This window comes from Dermacentor albipictus, chromosome 8 (genome assembly GCF_038994185.2).
Source record: "Dermacentor albipictus isolate Rhodes 1998 colony chromosome 8, USDA_Dalb.pri_finalv2, whole genome shotgun sequence".
Classification (NCBI taxonomy): Eukaryota; Metazoa; Arthropoda; class Arachnida; order Ixodida; family Ixodidae; genus Dermacentor; species Dermacentor albipictus.
Window position 1 is genome coordinate 73,579,056 of NC_091828.1, and position 23,500 is coordinate 73,602,555.

Here is a 23,500-nt window from a genome sequence, read left to right on the forward strand (position 1 = left end):
GCGACACCCTCTTAATGAGGCGGATGGCCGTGGTGACTTTGGCCGCCAGACGGTTGACCGTCTCGCCGTTGACTCGTTTGCGCTCAATCAGCATCCCCAGCACTCGGATCTTCTCGACAGCCGGGATCATGTGACCACCGCTCGTCTTGATCTTTATTGTGTCTTGCTCTCTCGCAGGCTCGTTGCCTTTCGTCTTCCTAGCTGTCCTTTTCGGAGGAACCACCAACAGCTCAGACTTGCTTGGGGAGCAGAGGAGCCCAGACCCGTCCAGCTGCTCCTCGATAGCGTCAACCGCCTCTTGCAATGTATTCTCGATGTGTCCGTCGCTTCCTCCTGGGACCCAGAGCGTTATGTCGTCGGCATAGATGGTGTGTCGGACCCGCGCGACTCGTGAGAGGCGCTCGGCCACCCCTATCATTACAAGGTTGAAAAGCAATGGCGAGATGACTGAGCCCTGGGGGGTCCCGACACTGCCGAGCTTCTTCTTTTGGAGCCGCAGGTCACCGGCGATGATTTCAGTAGTCCGCTCCGTCAAAAAATCCTTGATGTACGCATAAGTTCTCTTGCCCATGTTTAGCCGTGACACCTGGGCCAGAATCGCAGAGTGTCTTACTTTGTCAAAAGCGCTCTGCAGGTCCAAACCCAAGATGGCTCGCTTGTCTTTCGTGTTGGTAGTGTCATCGAGGATGTCATTTTTCAGTTGTATCATGGCGTCCTGAGTTCCGAGCTTCTTGCGGAACCCGATGATGGTGTTTGGGTAGAGCCCCGAATCTTCCAGGTACCTCTGCCACCTGTCCATGAGTACATGCTCCAACGCTTTGCCCACACAGGACGTAAGCGAGATCGGCCGGAGGTTCTCAATGTTGGGTGGCTTGCCCGGCTTGGGAATCAAGATGGTCTTGGCTGCTTTCCACTGCCGAGGTAATGATCCGGCTCGCCAGCAAGTGTTGAAGTATGCCGTGAGGTTCTCTATCGCCGCTTCGTTTAGATTTTTCAGCGCTCTGTTCGTAACGCGGTCGGGACCAGCGGCGGAGTTGCTGTTGAGATCGTGCAGGGCAACCCGTACTTCCCATACTTCAATGTCTCGATCTAGCCACTCGTTTGCTTCGCCTAGGTAGTCCGGGTGCGTGTCTGTGGGAGTGACCGGGAGGTACTTGTCGTCGAGGCGTTTCTTCACTTCGTCTTCCCCGTGCTCGGTCAGCGCCCTGTGGATGATCTTGGCCAAGTTGTGGTGCTGGTGAGACTTGGTCGTGGTCGCATCCAAAAGATGCCTCAGCATACTCTACGTCTTGCCGCAGTGCATCTGGCCGTCCGCTGCGTTACAAACCTCATTCCATTGCTGTGTGCATAGCACTCGGCTGTGGGACTCGATCTCGCGGTTGAGTTCGGCGACCTTCTTGCGTAGCTTTCTGTTTGTCCTCTGCGTCTTCCACCTTGACAGGATGGACTGCTTGGCTTCGATGAGGTGGGCGAAGCGGCTGTCGACCCTGTGGACACGCTCGTCCGTCTCGACTTCCTTGGTGGCCTTTTCTACCTTGTTTACAATCTCGGTGGACCACTTCTCAATGTCCGTAATTTCGGTTTGCTTCTCGGGTAACAATCCTCGAAACACGTCCCAGTCAGTAATTCTATGTTTCCGAAGGCTTCTGCCAACTTCGTCGGTACCACCGAGCGGGACAGCGACCTCCACAATGTAATGGTCACTTCCCAATTCGTGGCCCGTGTTGCGCCATTCGAAGTCCGCCATACCACCGCCATTACTCCTGACGAAAGTGAGATCGGGCATTGTGTCTCGGGTGATCGAGTTGCCGATTCTTGTAGGGTATGCTGGGTCGGTAATTAGATTTAGTCCCAAGTCGGTAGCATCTTGCATTAGGTCCCTGCCCTTTGCCAATGTTTTCGGGTAACCCCAGGCTTGATTCGGCGCGTTGAAGTCCCCGCAGATTACCAGCGTGTTGTCGGGCCCCGCGACGTTGCACGCTTTGTGTAACAGTGCTTTGAATTTCTGCTTTCCGTGTGAGGGGCTACTGTACACGTTTACCAGAAAAGAGCTTTCCTTCTGCTTTTTCCCGGTAACCACCTCTACCATGGTGTGCTCGATTGGGCTTTTGCTCAATAACTCGTGCTCGACGTACGTGATGCCTTTCCTCACCAAGGTGCAAACTCCCCTGCCGCTACTGCCGGCCGCGGTCCGGAAGCTTGGTGGGCTGGCGTGGGACCGGTAACCTGAGAGCTTTACTTCCTCAATGAGGGTCTCTTGCAACATGATAATATCTGGCTTTCTTGATACTTGTTCTAAGTGTTGCTGAAGTGCAGCCTTTTTCCCAGCAAAACCGTTGCAATTCCAATGCCAGACCAGGAGGCCTTTCACTGCTGTTGTGGTTGCGGTGGTTGATGTCCTATCCATGTTTGCTGAAAGTTAGCCATTTGCGTTGCCAAATTCTGTACTGTCGTCGTTAATTGCTGGCACGTCTGTTCAATTGCTATGAAACGGTCGGTAATTGTCTTGGTGAATGTCGTGCGAATATACTCTTCAAAGTGGGTGAGCCTATCTTCAAGGTTGTCTACCCTATCGCTGAGTCTCCGCTCTTTAAGATTTTCAATTGCTCTTCTCTTGGGTGCCGGACCCGCCGAGGCCGCGTTCTCTGTCCTCGGGTTCACCGCTACTTCGGGTTCATCCTCGGTCATTGCCATCTGCTGTGGTTGTGGCGATAAAGGCTGTGCGTGCTGCTGTTGTAGCTGGACCGTCATCATTCTCTTGATCTCTGCCATTTCCTTGCTGAGCTTATTGACTGTCGCCTCTAGTTCAGTGTTCTTCTTCCGCAACGCCTCGTTTGCTTCTCTTAGCGCCTTCATTGCCTCACTTTCGTCTTTAAATTTCCCTCCACCACCTCGAAATGGCGGTGACTGCTGCTGCTGTCGCTGCTGCTGCTGCTGTTGCTGCTGCTCTTTCTTGGCTACCCCCGACTTTACTACGTCTGCCCAGGCTACTCTGTCTTTGGATTGGGATCGGCGGTGGCGGCTCATGCTTCGGTTTTGACTTTCGCTGTTGTTCCCGCGCGAGCGTGACTCGTGGCGACCAGCTGTGCCGCTCACTCCTGCTGACGTCAACAACGGTGGAAACTCTCCGGATGCTAGTTGTTGCTGTACGCGCTCTTCCGCCATCTTGCGCTCCCACTGCCTTTTCGTTACTACGTAGGGAGTTTTGTATTTGTTCTTGCATTCTCTATCGGCCGTTGGGTGTTGTCCCCCACATAGTTTGCATTTAGGCGTACACTCGTGGCCATCGACAGGGTTATTGGCCCCACAATCGAAGCACACTTTCATATGGGGGTTAGGACAAACGTCTCTTCTGTGGCCTATTTTGCCGCACTGTTTGCAGACATCGAAATGCTTGCGGTACAGACTGCACCTCGTTAACACAGGGCCATAACATACATAATTTGGAACCTTTTGGCCTTCAAAAGCTACAATTACGGTAGTCGTATTGCCAATTCTTTGCGCCCCTCTTGCTAATGGATTTCTTGAGTTAACAACGTTCCGGTCAATATCCGCCGGAGTATCTTCAATGGGAATGCCTCGAATGATCCCCTTGACCGTGCCATATGGTGTGGTTTGGTACGCGCCTACTTCGTGTATCTTGTCCCCGATTCGGATGGCCTGAATCTTGGCATAGGTCAAAGCACGCCCCTTATCGGGGGTACTCACCACCATGATATTCTGGTGTAGGTTGGGGCAGAAGGTATCCGCCGCACCGTCTTCTCTCGAAACCCTCGCCGCAGCCATGATGGCCGAGGCAACGATCCCAGTCTGCGTTCTTGCGATGTTTAGGCCTCCCCGCGGCCTCACGATCACTTTGGTGTCCTCTCTCGGCAGCACGTCTGGCATTCTCGCTGCCCTTGTTGTCGTTGCGATCACTTTTCTGTTGACGTGGTCTCTTGTTTTAGGCCTCGACTGGCGAGCGGCGGAGCCCTCGCTCGCCGGGGCTGTTATGCGCTGGCCCACTTGCCACCAGCCGATCCCAGTGTGGAACTCCTCAGGATAAATCTCTTGCCCTTGCACCTCGACGGACATCTGGCCGGAGCCAGGGCTCGATGTCGTCGGAGACGTGGCCGTCTCCATCTCGGACGCCATGTCGTATGGTTCCACGCCGGGGTCAGGCCCAATCCCGGCGGCCACGAAGCAAGCCTAGGCTTAGCACACCACCGCACCGACGACGGCGAACAAGTTCCAGAAAACGGCGAAAAACTTGCCTTACGTTGAAAGTTGGGTATCGGGCGATTCCTAGCGCCCGATATTTGAATTTTTTTGTGATTATCTTTTGCACATTAAAATTCAGTCCAGTCCAGTACGATAAAATATAGCAATATTTAACCGAAGCATATACCAGAAGTATATAAACGTGGATTCCATTACTAAGTTATCATTATCAACAGTGGTTTCTAGATAACTCATTTAAAAATAGATGGATCATTTATACAGTTGTAGCATTTAATCACAGGCACTGATAAAAAACAGATGTTTTAAACCTACAAAACAAGCACAACAAAACCAAAATGAAGAACCGAAAGTGTAGCTTTATAAAAGGTGAATTTCATTGAAATCATATCAGTCTGAAACCTGTTCCATGGCGTGCCCTTTGCTAAAGATAAGAGCCAACGATTTTTTTTCTCCTACTTTTGGTACTCGTAGCTTTTCCGCTGTCGAGTTTACCGTAGTGTGTTGAAGATGTTCCATTAATTTGTTTTATAAAAGACATTTGACTATTTCTTTAAAAATTGTTAACAAACATCAGGGTCAGATAACTAAAAGCGTTTCTTACAGGGATGACATTCAGCACGAATTATGCAAACCTCACGCAATCTTCCAAGCACTTACACAGCCTTCAATTTTTTTTTACAATTTCACAATTAGAATTTTTTCAATTGAACTTGCCGTCGAAAATATAACTTCACTGGACGAGCAAAGCGACTGAAAGAGAAGCAAAAAGAGTGTTCTTCGTCACTTGGAAATGACGCTAGCTATGCTACAACGCAGTCCACCCTGGTTTCCAGGAAACTTCAGCATTGCCCATTCGGCCAGCTGTCGAATTTCAATACAATGCAATGCACCAGTATAACTCAGTAGCCAGTTTAAAAAAATATTTCGAAACATGTTTCGAGTTTCAACTACTTTCCGTTAAGAACGTCGTAGGTCACGCACTTCACTTAACGTACACAGTGACTGCTCGTGGTCGTAACTCCTCTGCTGCGTTAAAAGTAGTCTTGATCAGGACCAAAAACAACGTAACAAGTTGACGCTTCCGAAAGAGGGTGTTCATAATTGCAAACTGTTTAAGGTAGTTAAAAAAATAGCCTCGCTTTAAATATCGAAGAATCAATCTTGTTCCCGCAATCAGAAATGAACATGTGGTCATTCAGATGGCGCGTAATTGCCTACACGTACGTTGTCATTTCACATATTTACTGCCACGGCAATTCAAATATAGAAACGGGGTTTGCTCTTTATGTCCTTTCTTTCCATTCAACCATTGTCGTCAAGTCGTTAGGCCAACTCATATTCTTTAGCCTAAACCTCGTCATAGGGCGAGTAAAAGCGAGACTGCCCAGTTCGATTCCCCATTGTGCGACGAAATCGCACTGTGAGACTGCCTACGTTGATTCCCAAGCCCTTCGAAAAGGAGGCGGCCATATCGCATTCTCCGCTGAGAATTTCTTGCATGTTTCATGCTGAATGCCAGAGCGGTGGGGCCTCCATATTTATTCCAACGTATTTTGCGCACTTCGCACATTCCGAAAGTGAAGGCATTCGCGAACGTTTTCTGCAGGCCACAGCAGGAAATGTATCTATAGCTTCGAAGGCGCAGTTGTGGCCAGCACAAAGGAAGTTTTTCCTGAGAAAATCGTGGGTTCAGCTCGCAAAGCCTGCTGCTGAAGCGCTAAATAGATTCAACACGAGACGAATCGCCAAAGCTTCGTGGTGTGTTTCTACAGCGAAGCTGTCTTGCGACTACAGAAGCGCTGAGGAACGCTGGGGGCCAGTTTGTACGATTTTTTTTTTTTTACTGAAACTAAGTAACTCACGAAATGTTTACCTTGAGAAAATGGCGGAAAAATACATAGGGGAAATATGCAAGTAGATTTTAAAGTTCTTTCGTCTATTTGGCGTTAAATGAATATAGCTACACCCTCGTTTTCGGGACGTTTAGAGGCGTTACAATACATGCTTCAAAAGCTTTTTCGCCTGCCTGAAAGGACTAAAAGCAGCAGAGATTTCATATTTTCAGGCAATGGGGATCAGTATATGGGTGATACGAAACAAAGTCTTTCAGGTGCTTTTAAAATAATTACCGAGTACACGTCGCTCACAAACTATCTTGCGTTTGGAAATTCATACAGTTCACTTTTCCCGGTCTTCTCAGGTAACTATGTGATGTACGGTGCTTATAATTTGATCAAGTAGGAAGCATGTTCTCAGAAGTCATCGATAAATTTTTAATCTGTGTTGATTATATAGGGCCTTGGTAGGAAGTTACTTATACATGCGTTCCAGAATATCACACTGCCATTATCCGCGATATTTTCCAAGGTCATAAAACAACGACAAAAGACACAACCTTCAGATTAATTGAAAACAGGGGAAATGTCACGTGTACAGAGTGGAGAACATTTCGTACTGCTGGCCACAGAAGCCTTGTAAATCATCACAGAACTCTCGTATGTTCGCCTTATGCGCGATATGAGGAATATACTTCGTATATCCAGTGTCTTCTATGAACTATAATACAAGCCACTTTGTCGATATTTACCGAAATTTATGGGCAGGTACTAGCTAATGTGTACGTAAAATTCTAGATATGCGTTGACTTAGGGCATTTGCAATATATTACCGATGCAAGTGCTCCGGAGTTTTACGAGTACGTGATACGAGCAGCGCAAAATTTGGCCTGCTCTCCTGGCGTAACTATAAGTGCAAGCAAGACCAAATCCAGGCAACCTAGAGGGAACATTATTGCGAATCCCTGTAGCAAGTTGCACACACATTTGCGTCAAGTACCCCCTTTGAAAAAATTCCTTTAACAATTCCTCGAAAATATCACGCTATCATATTGAGCTGCGTTTTTGTGTGTCCCAATAAAGATGTGCGTTAGAAAATAAATTATATCTTGTAGGAACTTGGGGAATGTTGACTGCGAAATTTGAAATTGGAGGCTTAAGTAGAAGTGTCACAAATAATTATTCAACCCTCGTTTTTCCGGGGTTTCTATGAGTGATAACGAGGAATTTATGTTGTTTTTTCTGATGTGCTCGATGAACTATGCGAGCCAATTTGTTTATGCTAAGTGTTGATTAAAATAAAAGTTTGTAGTTTAATTACGGTCCTTGCAATAAATTAGGTGCACAAGTGCTTAGCAACTTTGCGAGTTTGTTTTAGAGCAGTGCAATATTTTGCCGGCATCCTGGCGAACGAACCAATGCCATCAAAACCAAGTTTAGTGAGCTGTGAAGGAAAGCTATGGAAAATTTCTGGGCCAAGTTAAACGTATGGGCATCATTGACAGGGCATGGGAACATGTGCAAAAGATTTCCTTTACCAAGTTCTTGACAGTGTAAGACCGCCGTTTACAGCTACCTTTCCCTTTGTACCTACAGAACTGTGCGTTCAAAAGAAATTGTATTTGGTAGAAATGCGGGGCGTTAACTGCAGTGTTTACGAATTTTTTCCTGTCCCTGGCCTAATTATCAGCGTTAAAAATACCTATTACACCCTCGATGTCTCACCTGTCTTTTAAGCGTGACAGGACGTTCACCTGGTGTCCTGCGCGAAATAAACGTGAAACTTTTTTTTTATGTTCGGTTACAATGAGGCCCAGGTAATGGGGGATGTGTAGGGAATGGCGAAAGTGGGTGGGTTGAATAGAGCCTTGGCAAGAAATTATGCATTCCAACGCTCTCGAGCGTTAATTATTGCCCCCGAGATCAAGTTCAGTTCAAATCGTTTGAAGGATATGTCAAATCTATGTGCGAAGTTAAACTGTTATAAGTAATATACAGCTTTGAAAAAAAAATGAGCGTCCAAGTGTTAGAAAGTGTCGTACGACCACTATCACCTATATTTTCAGATGTCCTGACGTAGCTGTAAGGTTCAGCATATTTCTACTTATCAGAAATGAGGGCCATCTTAAGTGCAATTTGGGACAAAAAAAATAACATTCATAGCCTAATTAGAGGCGTGACTAATAATTCTTGGTGTCTTGTTTTTTTTTTTTCCTACATCAATGTGATCATACGACTTTTCAAGTTGGTTTCACTGGTGTCGTTGGTTTCCGCGGTGGACTACACAAAATAAAACTAGTCTAAATTTGGCGGAAATTAGAAAAACCGTTATGTGTAATCTGTAGGCAAAGTTCAAACTTGGCTTACTTATTATTGCTTTCGCAGTAAATTACGTAAGCGACCGATAACCATCTTGTGTGTGTGTGTAGTGATTTTTGAAGGAGAGGAAGAGAGAAGTGCAGTGCCGTAACTGTCTCTCAGAGGAGGACACCTCAGCAGCACTGCACAGGGAGAGGGGAGTGGGGAGAAAAAGATAAGGGAGAGGAGGAAATGAGGGCGGAAAAAAAATAACAAGGTTGAAGAAGCAATGCGGGGCTTACAGCCGCGCTCTCAGCTGCGTGTCAAAACAAAAGTCAAGTAGGGCAGGAAGCACTTTCTTGACAATGGAACGGTGGGCTGCCGGAAAGAAAAGTGCTCCCTCCGAACCATCTTCATGAGTGTAATGTTCACGAACAACGCGGATTTTATGCCGCCACCCTGGGAGAATTGCGAACAGAACCAAAATCAAAGTTAGGAATATCCAAGGGGGGTGGGGGAGGAGAGTGGTAGGGGGAGTCCAGGAAAACTATGGGCAATATTGTGGTGAAGTAAATTTTGTGTAGATCAATTACTGCAGTAATTACTGCAGAGACCATGGTCTCTACAAATTCCTTAACAAGTGCTTGAAAGTGTTATCTGCGAACAAGGTTTCAAAAGCAGCAGTCATATGCTGGCAAGCAACTGAAACTCATTACCACGACTCAAAATAAACAGCTTCGCTAGAAATAGGGTTGCAATTCTGCAAAGGTGGCACAAGTCTTCTTTAACTTTTTGGCTATCGTCAAAAACCATGGTCGCCACCCTGCAAACGTTCGAACCGGTAGCGTCACTTTGAACAACATGTAACAACATTTGACGGCCTGAGACGACGAGCAACCGTATACGCCCGGAATTGCGAGGCAACGTCGATACGTGTGCAGGGACTCGAATTTCGTAAATCAAAAAAGGCCCTGATGCTCAACAGCACATCACGTCAAGTGCAAAAAAAAATTCACTTCGTTCAGTGTGCGTCGCTTGCGGAATGCCTCCATGAATGTTATTTCCTGCAGCCTTACATAAAACAAGATGTTCATGTATTCGATATTCTTGCATAAGCAACAGCTGCCGCGCCTTCTTCGTGTATCGTAAATCACGGCGCTCTTTTGAAACTACTCGCAGAAGAAAAAAATACGCTAAATAAAAAGACTTAAATGCATAAATACGTCCGTGCGCCGCTCCTGATGCAAATTTCTGACGGCTTTACGGCTCCACAGGAATGATATATTCATGACGGCTTAAGATCCCAGAACTGCTCGTCTGCTATGGAATGCGCTGTTGTGGCGGTTTCGAGATAAAATTTGAGGCGCACCAGTTTCTTTTTCACAGCACAGATACATTATTCACATTGCACCACACTACACTGATTGCGAGCTAGAAATGAGCGTTTGGCTGTGCTCATCAGCCCGAGAATATATGTGGGTGCAATGACTGCAGCCTTACGTTCTTTAAGTGGAGAAGAGACTTTCCAATGCCGTAGCTTTCGCGCCGCAAAGGAGCCAAGCAGGTAGGAAAGAGAGGGGTAAACACTTATTGCGATCGAAGTCAGAAGCCTACATTGTGACAGTACAAATACAATAAGGTATAAAAGCGCATCGAGCTTAATTTCTACAATGTTTTCAGTGTAAAGCCTGCAAACAGTATAACAGTGTGCTGCCTTTGTGTATTTTATGCGTTGCATATTGCAATCACTCAGTTCAGCCCTTGGGCGCGGCCGGGCAGCCACCATTGAGGGTATGAGCCATTGTTCATTGCTGCGCGTCTCATATGTGGGTCTATTCTTTTTTAAGTTTGCTATGTTTGTTATTAAGTTGCTTCTATTTTTATGCGTTGCATATTGCAATCGCTCAGTTCAGCCCTTGGGCGTGGCCGGGCAGCCACCATTGACCTTTAGCGCAACCACGTGACGTGACGTCACGACAGCCGGAGGAAAAGCTGGGCCCCTACTTGCGCAATATGCAACGCATTCTTGGCTTAACCAAGCTAAGCCTGGCCATTTTTCTAACCGGTATACGAGTTGAGCAAGACAATTAAGGGGATCCCAGGCGTTAACTGTTCTAGCCTGAAACGTTCCATTCGGTCATAATGGGGAAGGGGGGGGGGGTGGAGGGGGCACTAGCTAAAACCACATGTAACGTTACATCTATGTAACTAAATGCAATTAAATGTTCTAATATTTATGTCGCTTATATATTTGCACCCACGCCTCCGACGCGCCTCATTTTAGTATCGTTAAGTAGAGGAAAAACAGCCATTACTTGATCACGAATGTGCTGTGCACAGAGATTGCGTTGTTGCTGCGCCACGCATAACGTAATCGGAGCTATATTTTGTCCTTCGATCGGCGTTCAAAGACGCCTAGCTCGGCAGCACGTTTGTCAATAAGAGCGGGAGTGGTCGTGGCGGTCAAAGCTCCCTCCGGCGTTGTATCATCAAGCTCAAACCTGCGCCCATCAGGGGTAGTAGGGGCTACAAGTGTGCAAGTTGCGGCATAAATTGACAATCGCTCGACTATGGCACAGGCACCATAACAGAGGAATGCCAAGCCGCGCTCACCCCCACTAGGATTAGGCAGCGAGCACGTTTGCAAGATTAGATGGTAGAACGCCTCTAACGGTGTCAAAAGTTAGGCATGTTAGCTTTGTTGTGCGTCAGTAAATGTTATTTGTGAATTTTGTAGCCTCATTTTTATACCCTAGTGGCCATGCACCCTCAGCACCAAGCACAAGACGCTTCATGTAGCCCACTGCTAGGCGTCTCCGGTACAGCCTACCCGATTTTTTTTTATTTACAGCTGTACAGCCATATGAAGAAAACCGACAATGAAGCCATAGAAATCATACGATAAATAATTGCTGCGCTTACTTGAAATGTAAAATTATTAGGGAAAAGTAAATGAAAGTGGACGAGAAGACAACTTCCGGCAAGTTTGAGTCGAACTCACATCGCTTTATGCTTGCGGTGCTTTGTCAATTCAGCCACCGGCCATTTTGGCAGCAGAGGGTGTGGCTACGACAACGTGTCTAACGTCTTCACCGTACTCTGTGCAGGTAGCAGCTGGTGTACGCATGTCAAGTTGCACAGTTTGCTGACCAGCGCGCGTGGTAGATACGACGCTGATTGTCGTGTCTGACGTCATCGACTAGGAACAGCTCAAGCGACACCTGCCTGAGGGACAGTTCTACTTAAGGAGTAGGCGGACTTCATGACTTCCATTCGGCAGCAGAGGGTGCGGCTACGACAACGTGCCTAACTATTCGCCGTATTCTGTACAGGTGGGTGGCTCGACACTTCTGCAATTATTTATAAGCCTATTCCGCTACCACTGCAGCCGTTAGGCAACCCTTATATGCTTTTTCACAATGTGCTGGTCTAGCTAAATATATTGCAGCCCTCCGCACAGAGATTTCTTCTATGAAAGAAAGTATAAGCAAGATTAACGCTCTATACGAGACCATGAAAACTCAAAAGGAATATCTCACTAATGAGAACAAATCACGAAAGGATGAAAATGAACGGCTCTCAAAGCGGTATTTCAGCTCTGTGACCGTGCTCTCGTCTAAATAACGCCGAGATAAAGAGCGTTACCGCTACGCAGAGCGAAAACTGCCTTCTGGTGGTGCAGGCCATTGGTGATTAGATTTCTTGTCCTATCACTGAATCCGACATTGACGCCGTGCATCGTGTTCCTGCTAAAAAGGGCCCGAATATTATTGCACACTTTTCTTCAAGAGCTCAGAGCGCCAAGTTTGCAGCAAAGGCAAGAAAGGCCATGCTGACCACATCTGCCATGGGGTTTTCTTCGAGTAACAACAAGCCACTTGTCGTGAATAATCACCTCACGCCTGACAATAAACAGCTGTTCGTGCACGCTCTTGGGCTAGAAATGGATTTAGGTTGGGAGTGCTTTTGGATTGACAACAATAACGCTATGAAGTCAGACAGCAGCAGTGTCTATCGCAGCAATGGTGTGATGGATCTGGCGATCATTCAGTGATCGTTCAAGCAATCTTTACATTAGCCACAGTTCCTGTTTTGTCTTTTTTTCGTTATGTTTTCTTGTGACCAAGTGAAATCTTTGCTGCAAGATAAATCACATGCGTCCTCTTTCCTCCACTGCAGCATTCGTTGTTTACTAAAGCATCATGACAATTTATTGAGCTTTCTTTCCATGCATGACCACTATTTTGCCTTGATATCTTTATTGGAAACCTCGCTAGCATCAGCTGACGGAAATTTGTACGGTCCGGTTGGCTACAAATCTTAAATAAATAATCGTACTGCCCACCGCAGCGGCGGGTCGGCTGTTTTCGTCAGATTATCATTGCCCTTCATTAGAAGTTACGATCTTGCTTTTCGGGGCTTGTTGGATGGATCCATCTGGCCGCAATTAACTCCCAGTCAATATAGCTATACATTAGTAGGTCCTACGCTTCGCTCGCCATCAACCCCATATGCGGAACTCTGTTCTCAGCTGGAAGATATATTACATTTGTTAACGAATTAAAATAAAATATAATAATTCGGCCGATATAAACATTATTATTCTCGATTTCAACTGTCAGTCCAGGTCCGACTATGTAACTTGTCTATTCAGCTATGGCTTTTCTTCCCTATTTCAGACTCCAACTAGGCGTGATCTTTCAGGTACCAGAATGCCGAATGATCACATATTTTCTTCATTTAGTTCTTATTTTTATTTTTCATCTGGAGTAATTTATTATTCAATCACTGATCGTTACCCCTTGTTTTTTTGTCTAGGTTCAGAAACAGAAAATCTAAAAGATATGTTAAATCTTCATTCCACAAAACGCAGTTTATTCATCTTGTTCATACCACAAACTGGGATGACGTATATATGGAAGGTTGCCCTGAGAAGGCCTTTTCTATGTTCCATTCCAGAATTACGAAATCCATTGATCAGTGTACTGCTTATTCAGCACTAACACATTGGTAGTCTACTCCAAGAAATCCTTGGATCACAGACGCCATGTTGCGTTTCATAACAAGAAAACATTATCTTCACAAGAAATCAAAATCACAGCACTTTACGTAAATTTCAAAAATCGCTTGCGTATAGAGACCGTTTCAGCGGGCGAGGAGGATAGGGCGCGCGGAGAGCCTTTCCTCCTCTCTGGCTTGGGCGATCTGGCGCGGCGCTGCTTGGAAGTATTGCTGTCGCGTGCTGCGGAACGATTTCGAGTTGTTTTAGATGGTACTTTGTGAAATTTACGCCATGTCCGTTCATATAAGGCCGTCAGGGAAGCCTTTCTGTGCATTGGTAACTACAGTAGGCGGAAATATCTCTTGGGGGCGCAAAAATATGACGAGCTTTATCAGCCGCGGTGTACGCACATTATCAGTCGCGGTGTGTGTATGTGTTGTTAGTTATTTTGCTTATATCGCTTTTAATTCAACAAAGTGGTGTCTCTGTATTAGCAGCATGAAATGGTAAATCTGCTCACTATCTGATCGCTTGGCGTAGGGAGTAAAACAAAGCATAAGAGCGCATGCTCGTGCACGGCCAACCTAAGGCAACCTCGAAACATCTAAGCTGCAGGCGCTATCAAAAATTTGTGATGCGCCGGTATCGTTCTCGCGCATTTCAAGTCTAGTAGGCTTCAAATTACCATATGTCTACGCTAGCCTTCCTGCATGAGCCTGATGGCGCTGCTCAGCACAGCGATCACTGCGGTTGGTGAACCAGCACGATACATATGTAAGCTGTGCGCTTCGGCATTGCCTTGTTGGCCTGCATACAGCCATAATATGAGAGGCATCGCATAGAAAGAATGCGATGCCTATTTTTGAGGACAAAATTTCCGTAATACGTGTGAGTGCGTCGCAGAGAACGGAACGAACACAACCGAAAAAAAAATTCGGTTATCATCATCTTTCAAGAGCAAGAGAAAACGGGCTAACGAGGACCTCGAATAATCACGCCGCACAACGTTTATAAATATATAACCGCTGATGCCGTATGCTTGGACCATGCGGTATATAGAACAAAGATATATGTAATCCAGCACCTACCACTGCTTAGGACGCTCGCGCAGTTCGTAAACAAGCCTAATTCAGACTGTAAGGTATGCTGCTATTACTTGCCAAAACTATGTTATTCAGGGGCAAAAACCTCATCCATCGAACCAAGTAGTCACGCAATGTAACCTGCGGCAAACAGTTTGAACGCTTGTCAAAGTATAACATCACAGCTCCTATCGTAGCAGAACGGTACCCACGCTGTAACGATCGTCGCGTATGTTTCATGGCTCCTAAACCGCAGCTTAGAATAAGAGAATAATACTGCAATAAGGTCACATTAATGACTAGAACATTTAGAAATACACAATTGACCTCCGAGGCTGATTGTAGGCTCAAATATGCGCGCACACATCGCACTGCGTGTTCCGTCCACCTCAACGCCAGCAGGAATTCCGGCCATAACGCCTTAAACCACTTCAGCACGTCTCACAGACAGTTTACCACGTAGGATACGCACGTCGTACTAAACAGAGCGCACGACGGCGAAAACAAACGACAGAACCGACCGCCGAGCGTATACCGGCCATGCAAAATACCGCTTTCACCCAAGCCAGTATGGCGCTGCTCATAGGCGGCGCCACTGAGCTCACAATATGGCGGCGCCTACGAAAAAACGGTCTATATTCAAACGTTCTTTCTGCCGTCCTCAGGCGGGCAAAACTAGACTGCTATGAAAACAAAATACTTGAAAATGAAAATGATACCAGGCTTCACTGTAAACTAATTCGACAGTTTCTTAATATGATAGCGTCTGATCCGGCCGTCAGTCAAATTATCTTGAATTATCCTGAGTACACCAGACATACTGATGTGGCTAACACATTTAGTGAACGCTGTGTTCCTTCTGATAACGGTCCTTGAGCTAGTGCAGTGCCTAGCATTTTGCGTAGCTCATGCTCATTTCATCTCGGTCTTGTTTCGCCACGTGAAGTCTGCAATGTTATTTCTTCCTTAAGATCAAGTGGACCTGGCCTTGATTCCATCAAACCAGCTCATATGAAACTTGTTTCTGCTAACATCTCACCTATCCTTGCTGATATTGTTAACAAAATGTTCCATGCTGGTGTATTTCCTAAATCACACTTAAAGTTGATAAAATATTTCCTGCATTCAAAAAAGGCAATCGTGAAAATATCAACAATTATTGGCCCATTTGTATCTTGCAATTTTTTAGCAAGGTTGTTGCAACACTTATCTATACTCGGCTCATGAACTACCTCAATAAGTGTAGGCTTATCATTTCCCTCCATATTGGGTTTAGACATGGGTTTTCAGCTGAGTTAGCTCTAGTTTACTTAACTGACAAAATTAAGTAAGCCATTCATCGGGGGCTATATTGATTGATCTTACAAAGGCATTTGACACAGTAAGTTACTGCATTTTATTCAAAAAGCTGGAGCACTTCGGCAATAATGGTCCACCTCTGGAACTTCTCCGCTGCTAGTTCGTTAATCGTTCTATAGTTCTCTGTGTATATGATCATTAATTTACCAATAAATTAATTATTACTTAAAATTAAAATTAAAATTAGCCAGCAACGCGACCAGTGTCCAGGGCACGGGTTCAGAGCATAGGTCCAAATCATGGGTCCAGGACACAGGTCCAGGTCATAGGTCCAGGGTAGGGCGGCTAGATCCGCGGTAATAGAAAGAACACGCAGCAAGCAACCGGCGTCACTGACGAATTATCACTAATATGGCGATGCTCGAAGGCAGCATTCAGCGTTGCTGATGCTTTCAACGCAGCCGTGTCACTGAGAATACGCAGCAGTGCAGCCCTACTAAGGCGTTGGAACTCGTGCAGCCCAATGCCGGGTAGTCACAGCCGGCACCACATGCAGGAACATGCGTCGGATATCATGGATAGTTTATGGGTACAGAGCTCCAATATAATGAAGCACTTGAATAGGCTCAGGTCTAGTGAAGGCATTGAAAGCATACGTAGCTTGGCAGGTGACGCCACAACCATCGCCTGTCCTGGCCGTCCACCATTCCTGGGTTCCTCGCTTGTAAGCCTCTGTGTGTTCGCCGTTCCAACCGACGCATTCGCACCGCACGTTTATGGTCCTAGAAGCGGCGCGATGGCAAAACTAGAAGCTCTGAATTTCGCCCTTCATACATGCATGAGCTTTGGAGGCCAAATTTGCTCGCTATAAACAACATGTCGAAATGTGCGACGCCTTGAACCCCTACAAACTGTACGACTTCACGCCCCGATGTGCTGCCAGCCATGACGCATTGGGATATGACTGTAATTAGCTGGTGTTGTGAGCGAAATACGTCACTCTACAAAAAAGGAAAGCATGCAAATGGCTGTACACTAACAATTATTTTGGGTATGAAACATAGAAGCAAAGCGCCTGCCACCAAGTCTTATCGCCGTCTTCAGTGAAATCAATAAAAGTGAGTTTCTTCCGTGTGGCAGTGAAAACTTTCTTGCCTCGTCGTTTTTTTTGTTAGTTTCGCTGTTCACAGACGGCCTGCTTGTCACACACCTTCACCTATGTGTGCTCAATTTGTGTGTGTGTGTGTGTGTGTGTGTGTGTGCGTGTGCGTGTGCGTGTGCGTGTGCGTGTGCGTGTGCGTGTGCGTGTGCGTGTGTGTGTGTGTGTGTGTGTGTGTGTGTGTGTGTGTGTGTGTGTGTGTGTGTGTTTGCGTGTGTGTTTGCGTGCGTGTGTGTGCTTGCGTGCGGGGGGGGGGGGGTGAAACAAGCTGATAAACGTGAAGCAAGAATGACCAGTTCAATTCTTTGCCTACGTTTCCTTTCCCTAGTTGGCAGGTGCTCCCAGTCCATAGGCGAATATATAGGATGCTTTTTTTTAGCTGCAGCAAATTTTTAAAAATCCACCCATTGGGTGGTTGTCACATTTTGCTATTATTAACCAGTGCATCTCGTTGGACACACTGAAAATGAATTTAACAAAACTGGTGCAGTTCTGATAATTTGTTCCAAAGAAACACACCTTGCGAATTTTCTAATTAAAATTTGTAGATTAGAAATTTTGCCGTAAAATAATTCAAAATAATTAGCGTAATTATGTTAATTTTTCAATTGACCACTTTGATTTCATGCAGTGGCTTTAGACCAAGGGTTAGAATTGTGCTATCTGCCATAGCCAATTTTAAAAAGGTTTGTGCAGCCAAAAAAAGAAAACATCCTCTATTCCGATTCTTGAAGTACAGGGCAGCCCCAACAAGCTGGGCATGCGGCGATCTTCCGCACTTACCATTTGTTCGAGCGTAAATGCAGCGGCTGCCATGTGATCCAGATGAGCTTTGGTTTAACGTCCTATGTGCTCAGATGAGCCGACAATTTGCGCATTGGTTTCGATTCGGCTTCAGAACCAGCGCGAAGGACGAAGAAAACGAGACAATGAATTCATGACTGTTTGGAAGAGCAAACGCCCACAACGAAGTAGAACGAGACCCCTACGAACGCGGTTCCTTTCTTTTTTTTTCGTCAGCGCAGAAGGGTTGGAGAGATAAAAAGTAAAACATGCGACACGCCCTGCAGTCGAAATGACAAATTAAAGGAGAGTGGATAGCCCGTTCTCGTTCTTCGTGCGTTCCACACAACCATGAATCTACATCAAATGGCCCGGCCATCCACTCTCCTCCGAGAAAATAAACGCGGCGCTCGAGTAAAGTTCGCTTCGACTTTTTTTTTTCATTTCTTGCACTGACTCGAACCATGAATCCATTGCTTTAATATCGAGAGAAGCCATTCGTGCTCAGGAAATAATTCCGATTTATGCAGGTTTCCGGACTACTCGCGAACATTTATTTTTTACCGATAGCACGGTGTCATGTGCCCTCCTCTTATCACTGTCGGTAAACACGGCGCAGACCTATGCAAGTCTGGTTCGGCGTATTTAGACTCCTTGCCCGTGTTATTTTATGCGCGCCGTCGAAAAGTTGAACAGATCCGTGTCATTACGATGCGAGAAGGAACCCTCGGATGAACAACTACGCAGGGACGCGAGCAGCCGGGTACGCCGCTCGCAGCGTGAAATGGCGGATACGCCTATGCAACGAACCGGAAGTGACGCGCGTGCATACATATATACGGAGCGTGTTTCTTTTTTTTTTTTACATCACACGGAATTTTCTAGTCTCACATATGGCTGACAGTGCAAGCCTAGGGATGGTCGATGAACTTTATGATTCGATTATCGATTAAACTTTCATCATTTCAGCATTTAAGCGATTCATCGCTTTCAAGGTAGGGCTTTTCTTCGATTAATTTAAAATATTGCAGCGCACTTTCAAAACATTCAAACACAGTTACCTACTTTTGCAGGACCCTACTTTAATGTTTGAGAAGTGGAGCAAAGTTTGAAACGCAAGTGGCGCTAGTGGGTTTCGAAAAGATAAACAATTTATGTTATATATTGGAACTGTGTACAGTATAAATAACATACATGCCACTCATGAATTCCTGTACAACACAGTTAAACTAAAAATAAGAAAAAATGTTAAAGTAAAAGGTGAAGTCCAACTGAAACAGGCAATAAAGTGCAATATGCACTGGTGGAAAATTTACTGGTTTAGAAGTCTAAACCACATGTTCTTTCCTACAGAGCGAATAAATGTCGATTGGCTGGGAGGTTTGGGCAAAACGGACACCTTTTTTGAATGACCTTTGCCCAGCAAGCCAGAATAGATGCTCGGACGCTATAGATTGGCTGAAATCGACGTGAACTCCATCGATATGTCTCGCGGGATCGAATGCCGGTCATGGCGGCCGCATTTCGAAGGGGGCTAAATGTGAGAACACCCGTGTACTTAGCTTTAGGCGCATGTTAAACAACCCTTGGTGGTCAAAATTTCCGGAGTCCCTCACTACGACGTGCCTCAGAATCATATCGCGGTTTTGGCACATAAAACACCACAATTTTTTTTAACGCGATAGTGGTAAGGAGCTCGTGCCGCAGAAAATCTGGCGTCGGCGTCGCACGTCGTTTCGACGAAAAGATTTACACGCGACCTGCAGACATGATAGCTCTCGGAAAGTAATTTAACTATACGAAAAAAACATAATTCTGTTACCCGAAAGCCCCAGCGTTTCTACAATTCACAAACCAGCCTCGGCGTCCGCCATTTGGGCGTGCCGGCGCGCTGGTGTCTCGGGGGCCACGGAGGGGCGCTCTCGGTTCCATGCAATACCTCCAGCTGGCGCGGCCCACGCAAGAGGCCGCGTTACCGGAAAGTCCGCTTTCGTGCATAGCGTTCGCGGCCAGCGTTTCCCGGTAAACATTACGGTTACGTACAGCCGTCAGCACGCTTAACACGAACGCTCCGTAGCGCACGTGGCTTGGACCTGCTTGAACTGACACCAGCGGCGCGAAATTTTCTGCTCTGTTATCTCGGCAGTTTGCAGCGGTTTACGATAGCTGGAGCGCAGCTCCATGTGACTACTCTTGTCTTCCGCTTGTGCCTGACCGGCGGCGAGAGTGCGCTCACTTGACATGTCCGTTCCGCCACGTTTCGCTCGTGGCTGCGGTCTCACGCGCGTCCAGAAAACACGTTGCGGTTTGCTTACCTCGGCAAAGCGAAGTGGCGGGCGACAGCTAGCGCCTTTCGGGCTTGGCCTCAAAGCTGGCGCTTTAAGCAAATGATAAATAGAAAAAGGAGAGCAAATGCAGGTTTGTGGCGTTCGTAAAGGTAGGACAATAAACAAATCTGCAAATCCAGTGGCATAGTTGTTCATGTTCCTGATTTCTTATATTCTCTGACAGCGCGCATTGGAGTGCTCTCGCAGGTTAGTGTCTGGCTTCCCGTTTAGTCCCCGATGTACTGAAGATCCACGGTCAGGGCGTAAGAGCTGCACTTGTTCTGAACAATAAAGACGCGTGCATGCAATTCAAACTACACTTTTAATGTCTAGTTATTGGCGAAAAGCGCTAAGTGGCATCTTGTCGGATAATAAACTGGTTTTTAGGTAACTAGAAAGACTCTGCCCATAGATGCAATGTATCGCAAGGTAGCATATTAGTATAAGTGCACATAAGGTAACTCGACGCCCCCGCCGCATCTTGGTGACTTAAACAGTGGTTTCCCGATCTTATTCACAGTGTCATGCTTGACACATTGCAATGTGCATTTCCCTTTTCGCTAGTTTTCAAAAAGTAAAACTGCAATTAACATTGTAAATGGCTGTATGTTCCTATGGAGAAAGATCCGGCAGAGACATTTAAGGCTGCTTACGTCATTTAGGGAAGCCATCTCATTTAGGGAAGACATAGAGGTTTGGTTGCGGCTTGGGAATTGAGTTTATTCAATGGGATGCATTTCTTCGCGAACATTTGCCACTTTGACAGTATCTGTCTATCTATCTAGCCACCTACGTCTTGGTGCTCTCATGCTCGTTTCGTTAACTTGGTAGGGTCCCCGCACACTGCTTCTCATAACATTGGTTCCCACAGGGCATGGGAACTGCCTGCTTTTTCAGGTGGTCAGTCTTTTTCAAATATTAAGCACTACGCACACACACAGGCAGGCGTGTATAGATCACCCGGAACGTTGTACGACGAACGGTTGCGTCACAATATCGGTGCGAATGGCACCTTCGGGAGCACTGCGCGAGAGCGTTCCGATGCGCGCTGTCAGAGAATATAAGAAATGAAGAACGTGAACAACTATGCCACAGCATTTGCTCATTTATTTATGGCCCTACTGTTACAAACGCCACAAACTTGCATTTTGCTCTCCTTTTGTATTTATCATTTCCTTCAAGCGCCAACTTTGAGGCCATACCCGAAAGGCGCGCGAGCTGCCGCCCGCCATTTCGCCTTGCCGAGATAAGCAAACCGCAACGCGTTTTCTGGACGCGCGTGAGACCGCAGCAACGAGCAAAACGTGGCGGAATGGACATACCTAGTGAGCGCACTCTCGCCGCCGGTCAGGCACAGGCGAAAGACAAGACAATCAATCAAATCGAGCTGAGCTCCAGCTATCGTAAGCCGCTGAATACATACCGAGATAGCAGAGCGCAACACTTCGCGGCGCTGGTGTCAGTCCAAGCCGGTCTAGGCCACGCTGCCGAGCGTTCGTGTTAAGCGTGCTGACGGCTGTACGCTCCAGTTGCCAGGAATCGTGAGAAGGGATCAGGGACCTTTGAATGCTATCGTGTCCCACTCTTAAAGGCGAAGCTTATGCGTCCTACAATTTTATTTTAACGCGACAGCGTTAAAGAGCTAGTGTCGCAGAAAAGCCATGTCGGCGGCGTAAGCCATGAGCGAAAAATTTCGGAAGGTAATTTATAAATAAAAACAACTTGCAAGATGGGCTGGGTGGGAATCAAACCAGGGTGTCCGGAGTGTCAGACAGAGACGCTACCACTGAGTCATGAGTTCGATCGTTCAAAGTGGGACAAAAGCGCCTCCAGTGAATTCGGTGTTGCCTTAGAAACGTGGCGTAGAAAGTCATACTGCGGGGCATATCGGTAATTATGAGCATGTAAATTACAAAAGGCGCAGGTAAATTAGTAGCGAAGTACGTTTCCGCTACATTTCTTCTGCGCTTGGAGCACACGCAGAGTCATCTTGCGGCAAACATAGAAGACCCCCTCCTCGCAATGTGCGGCGCTGCCCCGACAGGTGGCGCGCCCCTCGCCCGCTTCTCCCCTTCGTCTCGTTTGAACGCATTGGGGCCGTGCGGGGACCGGTGCGAGGATGCCCCAATGCACTTGCGTTTTATAAGTTTTCTTGGTCTCTCCCCTTCCAACTTCCAGCTCGCGTCACTCGAACCCCCGTGTTTAGGCGATGTGGCTCCTCTTTCCGCTCACAGCGCGATTCCTATAGGTGCAGCGTCCGATGCGGGACGCCTGTGACGTGATCGCTGCGCCGTAGCGTGTCTGATGGGAAAGCGTCCCCTGCGATATGTGCCGTGCTGCTGGCGAGTCATGCGTCTGCGTGCTACTCCTGGGACAAATAGTAAAAAGCTGTGCTGTGCACTTAGAAGTGTTGCACATGAAAACTATGTCTTTGCGTGACTCAAGAGCATGCCGAGCGAATGAGTGGGCGGTGCGAACTGGGTGCGATAATGCTATCGCGTTCCACTCTTGAAGGCGAAGCTTAAGCGTCCTCCAATATTTTTTTAATCGCATGCTCCAAACGGGTGCCCATGCTGTGCCACGTGTTTAGTGGACTGGGAGTGGCCCCACAGTCAACCGCTGGGTTGCTATAGTAAGCATTGAAGTGCGAGGGCATTTCAAGCCTCCAGCTTCGGTCGGCGTGGTGGCGGATGCGATGTGCGGGAAATAGAAGGGAAGCGCTCGGTTCGGCATCGCTCGGGACTCGGAAAAACAGTCGACAGCCACACAGTCACTGCTCGCACACCGTCAATCCAGTACGATTTCAAAACTTTCGCGTTATTCCTGTCGAAAAATCTTCAAAGCGGTTAATCGAAGAGGTCTAATCGATTAAGTCGATTAGCCAAAGGTGGGCATGAATGATGATGAATCGTTTTGCGGGATACATTTAATCGGTCAATCGATTAATCACTAAGCAATATTACCAACCCTATGGTTGTCCTTAACCTGGAATACACGAAGCAGTGCATATTGATTGTTCGAGAAATCAAAGTGCATAGTCGACTAAGTAATATAAGTTTATGAATTGCAGCCAATGAGTTTTCAAGGCACATCCACTTGAATTGACTCCTAAAGATCGCAAGGTTTTTGATATATTCACCGCGAATGCACTATTGTTCCACCATACTCTACTCTAGTACACTGTAGTTGCATTTACTATGTTAACAAACCGCCATTTTATACATTCATGCACAAAAGGAACTGGAGCGCCAACGTATTTGATTGTACAGTTTGGGAATTAACTTCTCGAAAATGGAGTCCTTTTGAACATTTGCTCCTGGATGTGCCTTGCGAACTAACCAGCTACATTTTGTATATCTCAATATGTTCTCCAATGGAATTAGTGATAAAGTTAATTAGTGAAACGTCGTTATTTAGCCAATTATGTATTTCTAATTTTCGAATTTCCTTAACCGGTGTCGTGGCGTCATAAATCCGTGTGTCGTGACGTGCTA

General features: G+C 46.6%; 1 long non-coding RNA gene across 1 annotated transcript in view; it reads left to right on the forward strand.

Moving 5' to 3' along the window:
* LOC135921686 (uncharacterized) overlaps positions 1 to 23,500 on the forward strand; it is a 51,430-nt gene that overhangs the window by 10,596 nt on the left and 17,334 nt on the right. Inside the window, exon 2 of the long non-coding RNA XR_010570581.1 lies at positions 11,462 to 11,686. This is a non-coding gene — a long non-coding RNA (uncharacterized lncRNA). The remainder of the gene's footprint in view (positions 1 to 11,461; positions 11,687 to 23,500) is intronic.